The following is a 14,200-nucleotide window of genomic DNA, read 5'->3' on the forward strand; positions in this document are numbered from 1 at the left end:
CATCCTCAGGAAAATGGTCAATCTAGCGAACTATTTAGATACTTGAATACATGCTAAGGGTGTGTATTATTGACTTCAAATGATCATGGGAAATGTATTTGCCTTTAACAGAGTTTGCTTATAACAACAGTTATCAATCAAGTATCAAAATAGCTCTTTTTGAAGCATTGTATAGAAGAAAATGTCGAACGCCACTGAATTCGTATGAATTAAAAGATCGAGATGTAATTGGTCCATATCTGATTAAGGAGGTGGAAGACAAAGTGAAGGTAACCCAAGATAATCTCAAAATAGATGCCGATAGACATAAATCTTATGATGATTTAAAAAGAAAAGAGATTGAATATCAAATAGGTGATAAGGTATTTCTTAAAGTGTCACATTGGAAAAAGATTCTGAGATTCGGTCAAAAAGGGAAATTGAGTCCAAGATTCATCGGGCCATATGAGATTATAAAGAGAGTTGGATTAGTAGCTTATCAGTTAGCGTTACCTCCAGAGATGGACAAGATTCACAATGTATGTAACATCCTCAATACCGGGTTAGTGACTAAATTGTAAGATTTCAAAATTTGGAGATTTAATTAGAATAATGGAATGATTTAAAGACTTATACGAGAAATGTGGTGTAGGATTAAATTGAAAAGAATAAGGAATGAAAGGATAGTATGGTCAATTGCAAAGAAAAAATATTTAATAATGGTATATATAGATTCACGTGGAAGGAAGGAAAACAAAGTTTAGAGGTTTTCAGAGTTCTCTTCATTTCTCTTCTTCTTCATGTGTGAAGCCAAGAAAAGGCGAGTCTTCTATTTATATGATTTCTAGTTAAATTAAGGTTAGGTTATGATCATTAGAGGATAACTAAGCTTAAGGAAAGCTTAAGTTATCTTAAAATCAAAAGATAAAGGAGTTAGGGAAGATTAAAGGTTTTGGAGTTCTTGAGTGAAATCTTGAAATAGAGTTTATAATAAGAATTGTAAGTTGAATTTGACTTGCCAACAATAAGAATAAGAGATTTATGAAGTTAGAAAGGATTAATAACAAATTTGAAAGTTTGGTAAGATTCTTAAAATTTAAGAATCATGATGAGATATGGAATATAAAGAGGGTTTATGGATATAAGTTGGTTTAAGTAATGGTAGTTGAGTTTAATGACATGATAGGGGCTTAAAATAGAAGAATTGAGTGAAGAGTTGATGGGTTTAGAGCTTAAAATGACATTTTGGGCTATGTGCATCGATGCACATTCAATGTGTACCGATGCATCAAGGGGTATTTCCAGAAATTGTTCAGTGTATATCGATGCACAGGAAGTGCATCAATGCACCCATTAAAAATGGAAACATCGAATGCCATTAGTGCATCGATGCATAAGGAGTGCATTGATGCACCTCCTTAAAATACAAACATCGAATGGGATTGGTGTACTGATGCACAGGTAGTGCATCGATGCACACGTTAAGGAATGCATCGATACACTGTAGGGTGCATCGATACATACCTTCATTAAGAGATGAAATTAACCTTTCTTTTGGTCTAAGGAATGAACGATTAATGTATATCAAGTTGAATACTGATATGCATCAATGTATAATTATGTAGATATTGAACGTGACTTTGCTTCAAAGTAATCGAAGGGTTAGAATTGATTCAATTCAAACAAGGCTAAGGTGAGTGCATATGCATTAGTATATGATGTGTGTGGAAAAGACTCGCGATGAGTCTACTTCCAATATTTGATTACATGATTTTATGAATGTTAATATGGGTGATATGATTATTATTTATACATGAATATAGTCATAGGTGTTATATGTGATTTCATGTGCAACGGGTATAGGTAATGGTATGATGATAAGGTATCAATTATATGAATTAGATTTAAGTGGATATATGAAAAGTGAGATAAACTAAGTAGGGTTGACCGAAATGATAACATAAGATATTAAGTGAATGAACATAGATGATATATATGATGAAAGAAGACTAAGATATGAATCATATGATATGAGTTATATCGAAAATATATGTGAGACCATGCAAAGTGATATGGGCCATGTGAAGTATGAACATGAAATCATATGAGAATTTACATGAACTACGTGAAAAGAAACTCTGTGACTACATGTATATATGAAAGAAGCTATGAGCTAAAGAATTATATAATACATGTACACAAAAGGTAACCTAAAGGTAAGTGATATAATATGATATAAGTTATTACACAAGACAGGTTATGAGTTCTATGTGATATGTGAAAGTGAATCATATGTTTATATGAAAATGAGAAATGATATGAGCACATGTATATGTGATTATGAATGACAGGAATATGAGAAAAGGTTTATGTGATCATATGAAATGTGATAAGAAGCTATGTGTATATGTGATAAGATTATGTGAAATGATATAGTGCTAATGCCCATGTTATGTGATATGAGAGCTAGGGGTATAGTTGGCATGCCAAGAGTCGAGGGTTTACCTATGTTCTACGGAACATATGGACAGAATTACCTATGTATTTCAAGACATGTGGACAGTATACCTATGTTCTAAGGAACATATGGACAGTTTACCTAGGTTCTTCGGGACCTATGGACAGTTGCCAGGTTCTTTATGACCTCTGGATAGGTCCTTCGGGACATTCATTGAGCTGTGGTGACAGCATACGTGTGCACAACCTCATAGTACTCGTATACCTTGAGTTCTCAATAGTGTATATAGGCTTAAACATGACATAAAGAGTATGTATATGATTGTATTTTAATATGGTATTATTATGATTTACATTGTTTCATATGTGGTATGATAAATGATGATATGATAGTATAATTGCATTTGGATAGTAGACTACATGTTTATATTTTTAGTAATTCTTTATTATGTAATTATGCCTCACTAAGTCTATGACTTAGCGTGTAAGTGTTTTTACACGTAGGTTCCGAAGAGCAAGAGAATCAAGAATAAGAATTTACAGAGCAACATATCTCCACTCAGCAATCAGATCAGAAGTAAAGTCACAGTATGTATTTTGTTGTATGCAGTGTGTTGGCATGTAAGAAATATGTTAGTTACAAATGCTCTGATCAGTTGTGTCTTGTTTTGGTCAACTTATGTAAAGTAACAATGTTATTTTAATGAAAGTTTCAAATTTCTTTGGCTTTCTTTAAAAGTCAAAGTTTGTAAAGTAATGTGACGCCTCAAACTCGTATCCGGGTTGGATAACAGGTTGGGGTATTACAATGTATTTCATGTATCGATGCTTCAAAGATATCAATTAGATCATTCACAAGTGATTACACCAGAGAAAATTGAGATTCAGTCGGATTTATCATACTAAGAGGAGCCAGTAAAGATTCTAGAACATGAAGTCAAAGAACTAAGAAATAAGATGATTCCATTGGTAAAAGTTCTTTGGCGGAACCATAAAGTTGAGGAAGCAAATTGGGAACGAGAAGAATACATATGAAAAAAAAGTTTCCTCATCTATTTAATGCATGCATGTAGATACGTATAGAAAATTCGAGGTCAAATTTTCTTTAAGGAGGAGGAATTGTAATACCCCAAATTTTATCTAGTGACTAAAATATAAGTTTTGAAAGTTTAGTAACTAAAGTATAAACTTTGAAAAGTTTAAGGACTAAAATTGTAATTTTTAAAAGTTATATATTTTAGCATGTAAATGAATAGTTTGGATTAAAACAGAGATTTTAGCGGGAATTATATTTTTGGTACGAGATTTGTGTTAAAAGCTATAAAGCGGTCAAGTTTGGTATTGAAATCGGATATTCGGATCAAACCGAAATTTTACGAAAATTTGAAGGATGATAGAAAATGGTTGGAATATTATTTTTATATTTTAGATCAGAGAAATTTGGCTCAGAACAGTGCAATTTTTCAGATTTGACTGAAACAATGGAATTTTAGTGACTAAAATGCAATTTTCAAAAATTGCATGGTCAAAGTAAAAAGTCAAAGCCAAGTTAATTCATATTTTACCAATGAATATTTTAATGGAAGATAATACAATGACATTTGGTAATTTTCAAGATTTATTAAGGGTATTTTTGAGATTTTTCATTAATTGAATATTAAAATGAATTAATTAGAAAATGCCATGTGTTTTATCTTTTAAATTATAGAATAATCATGAAAATTAAGCCATTTTCAGCTTCTTTTTTCACCAAGGCCAAACCTCCCAAGCAAAAATATGTAAGATGTTTATTTTTATTTTTCAAGTTATATGATTAGTTTTTGGATTAAGCTGTTAGGTAGAGAATTAATCTACATGAAATTCTCTACCATTTGGTACCAAAATTTCATGGTGAAGATGATTGTGTGATGAGATTTGATGATTAGTGTTATGAAGAGTTTAGTGATTTTAAAGAGTTGTTGAAGGATTTTTATGTTTTTGATGTTAGTGATTATTTCTAAATCATGTATAATGATTAAAATTAATTGTATGTGTGTATTAAGATATGGCCATGTTAGGGTTTATGGATAATCATGGGATTTTGATTCAATTTGATGTTGTGATGATTGGAAATACATGAATTTAATCATAGGAGGTTGAATTCATGCTTGAAATTTAATAAAAAAGTTCTCCCTAGATGAGATAAAGTATTCGACTATAGGGAAGAAATCGGGGGAAAATGTTGAAAAATTTCCTACAGATTAGAAATGATATTAGAAGTATTCCATGTGATTTGGAGATTGGTTTGGATCAATTTGGAACCTTAAAAGTGCAAAATGGCTAGTTTACATGTTTTTGAAAATGTGGGATAATATTGTAAGATTGAAATATTTGAAGGATTCAATGTTGATTATTAATATTTGTAATACTGGAAATTTAGTTGGAAAGTTGTTTGGAAACCAAATTGAAAATTTGGTAAAATTGAGGTGGAATTCGAAAGGTCCCAAAACCTTGGGGACTTATTTGCAAGTTATTAAATGTAGAAGTATTATTTGGGTAAATTATTGAATGCTGGAAAATTTATTAGTATGCTGAATTTTGAATTAAATATTGAGTTTGGGTTGAATTACAAATTTATAAGGTTAGGTATTTGAAAATCAAAAGTTAGGAAAGTTTGAGTTGAAATTATAATGTTTGGAATGTTGAGATATTGATTTGAGTATTTTATTAAAGTGCTGGAATTTTTGTAATTAATGTGCAATGATCTTAATGGTAAAGGACCATTATGAACTAAATGGAAAGGTTGAGGTGAATTCTAAAAAGAATTTATAATTTATGGCTTATTTGTGTAAATTAGCAAAAGACGAAGGGTTAAGGATGAAAATAAATATTCATGGATTTGTATGAGTATTTTGAGAAGTTAGAAATGATAATGGAGATATGATTTAGTTTAATATCGTTTTAATCTCGATTTCTATTTTATAAATTTTCAAATGTTTTAATCAACTTATGTTAGTACGGTACTAATATGTAGTTCAAACACTTTGTGTTATTATTTGGTATTGTAGACCACAATAAATCTAAAAATCTGGACGATTCGAAAGAAAAAGCACGTGATTAGGAATATCGCGTAAAGGGTACTATAGTGAGGCAAAGGTGAGTGCAGTCTATTTATTTAATTATTTTGATCGAGGACTACTTGCGATAAGTCAAACTTCATTCCAATTTACAGTATGATTTATAAAGCTTATAAAAAATGTTTTTATAATATTTTATATCAGTTTTATGAATAATTTAGGGTATGAACTGCCCAAGCATGATATTTTTTATGATAGATTTTATTATGATACATGAGCATATTGTATGTTATATTGAGAATTGATGGTACACTTGGCATGCGATTAGTTAAGTATTTTTCAGTTATCAACTTTGGTACATTCGTGTTCCAATGTTATTAGTTAACATATTAGCTTTGGTACATTCGTGTACCAATATCTAGCATCGTTGGTATTCAGGTTATGATTACACTGAAGTGCATCGTATCTCAGTATCAGTTATGATTTGCACCGTGTTGTGCATAGTGTGCACCTTACTCACGTATCTTATATTCTCATAAATATGCATTGGGCTATGAAAATGAATATGAAAGTTGTGAATGATTTCCAGTTGACAGAAAGCATGATATGATTATGTTATCAGATATTGTTTATCAGAATTTTCATGAATTCATGATTTAAAGGAAATTTTCAAGTCTCAATGAACAAATCGGCTTGGATAAGTTGGTTTGCTAGTTTAATGTTTTAATTAGAATTATTTTATTTATGTTTATGATATTTTCATATTTTTCTCACCTTAGATTAATATTGCCTCACTAAGTTATACTTAGCACGTGATGATTTTCATGCGTAAGTTTTAATAAGGATAAGTTCGAGCAGTAAGGAGCCACCAGAGCATCTTTTTGGAAAGACATAGCTATCATCAGTATCAGTAAGACATTTATGATGTTACTTTTTGACTTTTAGTGGCTTGTATAATTATGTCAGTAATTCTATTTATCGTTTTTATTTTAAATAGTTTGTAATAGTAAACTAGAACTACTTTAGTTTATTTTACTTAGTTTAGTTTTATTAGTATTTATGCATGAAAAGAATATATTATATTATTATGTTTTAAAAATATTTCACAAAAAGACATGAAATGGTAAAACCACTAATTAACAAATGGAGTTATTTTTCTACGACAATGAATTTGTTTATAAGTTAAGATATTCATAAAATAGTTTTTAAATTTAAAATAGAAACGTTTTAAATTGAAACAATTTTTTAGGCAAATTTTAGTTCAGCAAATGTTTTATGAGTTGATGTGACATCTTTGATTCGTATATCGAGACGTATACGGGTTAGGGGTGTTATAGGTTTAGAGTCGATTCTCCTTTGTGAACACCTTTTTGGCATTTACCGACAGATAGAGGTTCGACATGGCTCTACATAGGGTGACTAGTCTACGGTTCATTATATGTATTGTTTCGACTCTACATCGAAAGGGTACTCAAATTCAACTCTACAAGGAAAGGGTACTCGAATTGTCCTAGATGTTGGTGCCCCCTTTGGCTGCCAAACCCTCGATCCTCACCTATTACATGCTTCAAACGGAACAAGTTCAATTTGAGGAGATCCACCTCATTGTACCCATATAAGGAAATAAATTCCCATGGAGGTACAAGGCGTGTATCTCAGAGGTTAGTAACTATAGCTCATATGGGGAATAAATTTACCACGAAAGCATAGCGTTCACCCCTACTTAATTGAGATGGAGCTCGGGTATAAAGCTTATGTCATGTAGTGCAAGTGATGTGTGTGAGGAGGAACTTGCAAACCTTTAACACAAACAAAAATAAGGATAAACAGTTTCGGAAATGAAAACTCAAAGAAGCTATAACCATGAATTCAAACAATCAGCACAACTATTTACATAAAGAATGAAAATAATTAACCAATGTTCAATGAAAATCATCATAAGCTAATTTTAGACTCGAATCCCCAATTTTCATGACTAAAATAAGCGACCAATGACCTGACTCTCTAATCATTCCCCAACAGAGTTGCTAATATGTCGACACCATTTTTTAACAAAATAAAAATAGTATGAATTTTATGAAATGATGATGAGAGTCGCCATAGACATTTGAGTTAAATAGGTCGAGTACTTAAAATGTATAGAAAAATAATTTAAATAAATAAATAATAAAAAATTATTTTTGAAGACAAATTTTATCTATGTTTACCAGAAATTCATTTTTAGGGATCGAAAGTCGGTTACGTGTGTGAAAAGATTTGCACCCCCACAACACCCAAAATTAGTACCTGATCGCTTATATGTCATCGTAATGGCAGAACTTGCAGTTTCGAATCAAAATTTAAAATATAATCCTTTTATTGAACATTGATCAATTTCATCTTTTATCAAAACATACTCTATTATATTCAAGTTCGTTTTCGTTCGAACGTCTTATTGAATTTACGCCCATTCTATGATAGATGTTCTAGCAAATATACGAGTGTGAAATAAGCTTAGTGATGTTTATAATCGAATATTAATGATATATGCCATTTTGAACATCATAAATAGTGTTATACTACATATATAATAGTACGAGGGAAAAAAAATGGCATCATTTTGTGAAAAACAATATAGTTTGGAATTTTTTTACATTAAGTCAAATATTAAATATAAAAATACTCATAAAATAATATACTTATTTTAATCATTTGCATACTTTCTTTTAGGGTAAACTACACGAGTGACCATTAATGTTTGGGTTTGTGTTCGTTTTCACCACTAATGTTTAAAAAGTCACAAATCGATCACTAACATTATCATTTGTTACAAAATGGTCACTCGATTTTAACAACCATTAGTAGGCATGACGAAAAACACAACTGGACTATTATCTGCTAACTTGGAATCGTTTTGACCGGTATTGTAACTCCTAAAGTCGGGTCTGGTAGTTATGGTCGGTTTCGGTCGATTTCCAAATTTCTGATAAAAATGAAGAAATTTTCTAAAATTCATATTTTGGTTTTAAAAATATTTTGGAAAGGTTTTAAGTGATTTTATATGATTAATTTTAATTATAGAAGTTTAAATAAATTATTTGGTGACTGAATTGAAAGAATTGGAAATTATAATTTCGGTGATCATTTTGTAAATTTTCACAATGTCCAAAGTCTATGAAACAATTACACCAAGTCTTATGTTTAGAGTTTTTCCTTCTAAATTAAAATGTTTTAATTTTCCCTTTTTACCATTTTTCCATCTAGATTCATTTTAATATAAATTACATTTGCTTGTTTTTATTCATGTGCTTTTTATTTCCTTCTCATTTTACATTTTAGTAACTTCTCTTAACTTTCTCCATTTTCTCTAGTTTTCTCCCAAACAAGCTTGTCAATTCTTTTTTTTTCTTCTTGATTTCTAAATTCACTCATCTCGATCTTGATTTTAATTCTCAAGTTTCTCTTCTCTTCTCTTCTTGTTTTTAAAGCTTGATCATAATGGAGTTCCATTGATGATTTCAATTTGAATCTATTTTCCAGCAAGGTAAGGATATTTTCCTTGGTTTTCTTTCAAGCTTCGAGGGCAAGTGACTAAGTGTTAATGATTCTATCGAATTGTTGATTTAATTGAAATGATTTTAAAGATTTTAATTGATTTTTGGAGCTAATTAATGTGATGATTTCTTGAATTGGTTTTGAGGTTTTTTAATGAAATTGAGTTGTTTTGGAGTGATTATAATCATGTTAAATCATTTTCTATATTGGAAATGATTTGGATATTGATTTCTTAAAAACAATGTCAATTTTTGGTATTTTTGGGAATCCGAGAATATAGGTTTGTAGATGTTAATTTGTGTGGTTCTAGCTGAGTTAGATGTTGATTATAGTTGTTGTTTATAATCTTTTAGTTTGAAGATTCGTACATTACGGTTTGAAGCTTCTGGAGTGATGTTTCGGTAAGGTTTTTGGTGTTTTTGACGTTTTTGCTATGTTTTAGAAACAAGGGATTCTGCTTTGTTTTAGATTAGATTTTGATGTGTTAGTTTTCTTTGCAAGGTTCTTATTGTGTTGTTAGTTAAGGAAACTTGGTGCTTTGAGTTTGGTGAATGTTGAGGTAGTGTTTGGAAGCGTTTTTAATTTTCGGACAACAAGGTGAATGACTCTCATTCTTAGGAAATAAACATTATTCAAGGTTGAGGTTTGTGTAGTGTTGCATTTTTAATATCGATATATTGTGTTATTTGGTTAATTATGATGATGGAATATGAATTATGTTGATTTACATATGATTCCACTTGTGTCAGAAAAGAGAATGTGAATTATGAATGTGATGTGTTGCAAATGATACATAGGATTTTGGAAACGGTTTGTGAAAATCTATATATATTCTGAATGAGAATTGGATGAGCTAAACTTTCTCACTGTCCAAATATGTGGGTTGATCAGGACAACCATCCGTAAGTGTGTTTCAAAATGTATTTGAATTAATATGTGAAAATTGTGCATCATTGACAACCGCTCTTGGTGAATTGGATTAATTGGCTATTGTTCTTAATAGGACTTTTGGATATGAAAGGCATGCCTAGGAAAGAGTATTATATTTATTTTGTATTAGTGTTTGATTCGGGATTATACGGGATTTGGATGGTACGTTGAACTTTGCTCCGAGAAGATACAGAGTAAGGTTGGGCGTTGAGTTTGCTCCATAATTCGCGGTTTTGGATCTATGTGAGTCCATAAGAAAAATGGGAGTTGTATGGAGTATGTTTATCCAATAAGTGAGTTTTTTTTGAACAAAAGCCATTGATATTAAATAGGAAAAAATGTGTGTGATTTGCCAAGGAAGGTAATTGCGCATGTGTTCTTGTGACTGCTTTTGAACTATATGGTCCTTGATGTTTGTTTAATCTGGAAATCAAGTGATTTGGAAAACATTAGGTGATCATTCAAGCATGAGATTTTGAATTATATGTGTAGAGTAAAGAACAAGTTACGTATGAACATATAGGATTGATCTTATTTTAGTTATGTACATTGCTTTAAAAGTTAGTATTTTACTAGACTTTATAAGCTCATACTCGTTAACATATTAGAGTCGATTTTGGAGGTGAGGAGCTTGGCATCGCTGTGAAGGCATAAAACTATGCGTATGTGGTTTTTGGAAACTTCGTATGCCAATTTGGGGACGTTTGGGACTAATATCTATTATTCACTTTGTTGGACTCATAATGTTGGATTTTGGTTTATAATAAGTGGATTTATGTTTGGTATTTGATGTTGGCTTGATTTGTTGAATTTAGATTTATAAGTATGAACTTGTTGATTGAAGCATGAGATTACTCAAATATTGTTTTAGTCCTTAAAGAAGTGTTTGGAGTGTTTAGTTAAGTGTAATTTGGTAAACTAAACGTGTTAGACTCTTAGGTTGCTTTAAATGACCTTAAATGCAAAAAATGAGTAAGTGACTTGTGTTTGAAATGAACTTTTATGCAATTGTTGATTTTTGGTGTCAAAACCTTGATTAATGTGTTTACTTGTGTTATAAAGCATGATATACCTTTGTTTTGAAATGTATAAAGTGGTTGAATAGTGTCCAAGCATGTTACTGGTCCATTATTACTTTCATGTGGGTGATTAATAGACCAAATATGCATGTTCTTGATAAATCTGCAGTTTTTCAGAAAAATGATCGATCCATTACTAGAAAGGATCGATCCCAAAGTTTATGTTTTGCAAAGAATCGATCCATTTTTTAAAATGATCGATCTCCCATGAAAAAGGATCGATTCCTTTGTTGTCTTACTCGATGGGAAAAGGTAAAATTACATTCATTAAAGGTCTGAAGTATTCTTAAATTCTATTTTCACCTCTAAATGATTATGTGAGTTCAATTTAACCCATAAATTGATTTATTTAATTAATTAACCTCTTAAATTGGAAATTTAATGAGATTTGAGTTATCACTTCTTAAACACACTTAATTACATAATGGAACCCTCAACTATATATTATTGGTTGGTACATAAGTTTTGCATATTTACGTTGAGGTCCCTAATTTTGTATGATCAATTAAGTGATTGTCTGATGTCCGATTGGTATGAAATTTTGCGTCCTTATGACAATGTTTAAAATGTGGTAACCTTAATTGGGTGATTTTACTTGTTGATTTATTATATGATGTAAAATGACTAAAATACCCCTAAATGTTTTATTTAATGTTTACATGTTTAATTGAGATTCAATTTCATGTTAGTTACATTGAACGTTGTGTGTGATGAATATTAAAATTTTTTAAGTTGTTTGCTTCCGCGAAATGTGCGTACTGTGGATCCTGATCCATTCAACACGATTGGAACCTAATGTATGCTCAGGTATCCGGCTCATACTCCTAGACCGGGTATGGAGCGTTACAGTTATTTTGACCTACTTGCTCTTCCATCTCTACTCTCTCATCTCCATACTTATTTTTGACTGAAAACCTACCATTTTCTTCAATCTTCATCTTCTTTGTCCCTTCCAATCTTTTCACCATATTCTCTTCGCCTTCTAATACTTGCATTCTCTACCGCCTTCACCTCTCAAAATCTATCTACCATTGATTTTGCGTGAATTGGAAAACGATAAGAAATCCATGAGTTTCACCGTCATCTCTTCAAAGTGCTTTTAATCTCTACAACCTCCATCTTGTCAACTTCTATTCTCAGCTCCACAGGCTGTCTCTATGAGCATGAGAATGTTGGACCGATGATGCCCAATATGCAGTTGACGCTGTCTCCACCTACTGATGGCTATGTATCGCAACACATGGAGGAAAACGGGAAAGAAACATCAATAATAGCGGTGGCTAAGAGCAATAACAAAAGAGAAGGTGAGGAGAAAAGAGTGGTGGAGATGGATGAGACTTGCATGTTGACAATCATGCAACGAATGATTCAAGAGGAGATTAAGAATTAGATTGAATCATTAATAGCTGATACCAATCCTTAGTCATATTAGATTTTCCTTTTACATGTGAATTTGATTTTTCTTAAAGCAGTGGCTCTCTCTAGAACAAAAGAGAGAGAAATCTCTAGAACAAAAGAGAGAGAAAAGCTAGGAAGATGTAGAAAAATATAAATTTTGAATTAATTTAATATAATAAAAAGTATTGAAAATACATAAAGAGAGATTTATTGTATCATTCTGTCTTTAGTATATTACAATGAGAAAGCTCATAAAAAATGAATTAGGAGATTTGGCCCTCTTTGTTGTAGTTAGGGTTGTGATAAAGATGAATTAACTATTAAAATCACACGAGAAATAAGCCATATGTGCAGTGCTTGAGAAAACACCCATCAGAGAGATAAAATCAAAAATGACAAGTATTTAGCTAAAAAATCGATGACATTGCTCAAGTAGATGAAGAAGCCAAGGTTCAACACAAAATGCAGAACTAAACCATGAAAATATAACGATGAACTTAGTACCCATAAAACAACCGTCTCATCTGAAGACACAAAAAGATCTTATTGTTAAGTGTAAAGAAAGTTAGACTACTTAGATCTTTGCCTCATCTTTCTTCTCTTCCTCTTCAAACGCCTCAAACGCTTCTTCTTCCACTGAAATTATCAAAAACAATAAACAAAAGAGATAGAAAAAATAATTAGACATCTCAATTAGGGTTTTAAATAGCGGTCACGTTTTTGGTCGCATCGCGTTTATCACGGTTGCGGACATAACGGATGCCATCAAGTTCACTGCGGTGTTACGGTCGTAAATTTTTTTAAATTTTGCACAACTTATTTTAAAACCAGACCAGACCGGACCGGCCGGTTCGACCAGTTGAATCGTGAACCGGTGGCCTGTCTGGTCCGGTTAACTTCCAAAACCGGCTGTGCACAGAACTGGTAAAGAACCGGCTGAGAACCGGCAAAACCGGGGTGAACCGGCTGAAAATCGGCAAAACTGGGGTGAACCGGCTGAAAACCGACAAAACTGATATGAACCGTCAGTTCTCTTTTTTTCTTTAAAAAAAATTAAACTAAACAAAGTCATTTGTTAAACGAGCAGAGTCGAACTCGAGTACTGCTGAGCTCGACTCGAACTCGAAAACTTTAAAAGTAAGCTCAACTCGACTTAAAAACTCACGAGCTAAAAATTATCAAGTTCAACTCGAACTCGAAATATAATATTGAAACTTGAACTCGAAAAGGCTCGAACTCAAAAAAAATTTGAAGCTCGATTAAAGCCTAAAATTCGAGCTCAATTGAAGCGAAAGAATAGTTCGCTCTGTGCTCACCAAAAATCTTCATGATTTTGAATGTCAAATTAGCTCTAGTATTTATAGAAGTCAGTTGGGATGCACTTATATGTTTCTTAGCCATGTGGAATTGCCTTGTTCTCGGGTGATTCTGCTTTGCGGCGCCTAAAAAATGGCTAAAAAACGGCGTGACCTGTTAAACAAGTGACCGGTTAAAATTTAGACTCGTTATGTTATATCATTTAACCGAAAATATTATCAAGTACAATAATATATTAGGTAACGCTTATATAATGTAATATGTAGCACTTATATTGACCAATTTTCTAACTAAACATGTATATTTAAACCGGTAACATTGCAAATTTAGACCAATTTTGTTCTTTGAGAAACTGATAACATGGTGGGTTTCCCAATGTTATTCTTTTGTTACTACAAAGTTTTTGTTATTTTCTTATTGGATTTTGCTTAAAATATACAACTTTTTGTA

The sequence above is a fragment of the Hibiscus syriacus genome, unplaced genomic scaffold (assembly GCF_006381635.1).
Source record: "Hibiscus syriacus cultivar Baekdansim isolate YM2019G1 unplaced genomic scaffold, ASM638163v2 tig00112443_pilon, whole genome shotgun sequence".
NCBI classification, from domain to species: domain Eukaryota; kingdom Viridiplantae; phylum Streptophyta; class Magnoliopsida; order Malvales; family Malvaceae; genus Hibiscus; species Hibiscus syriacus.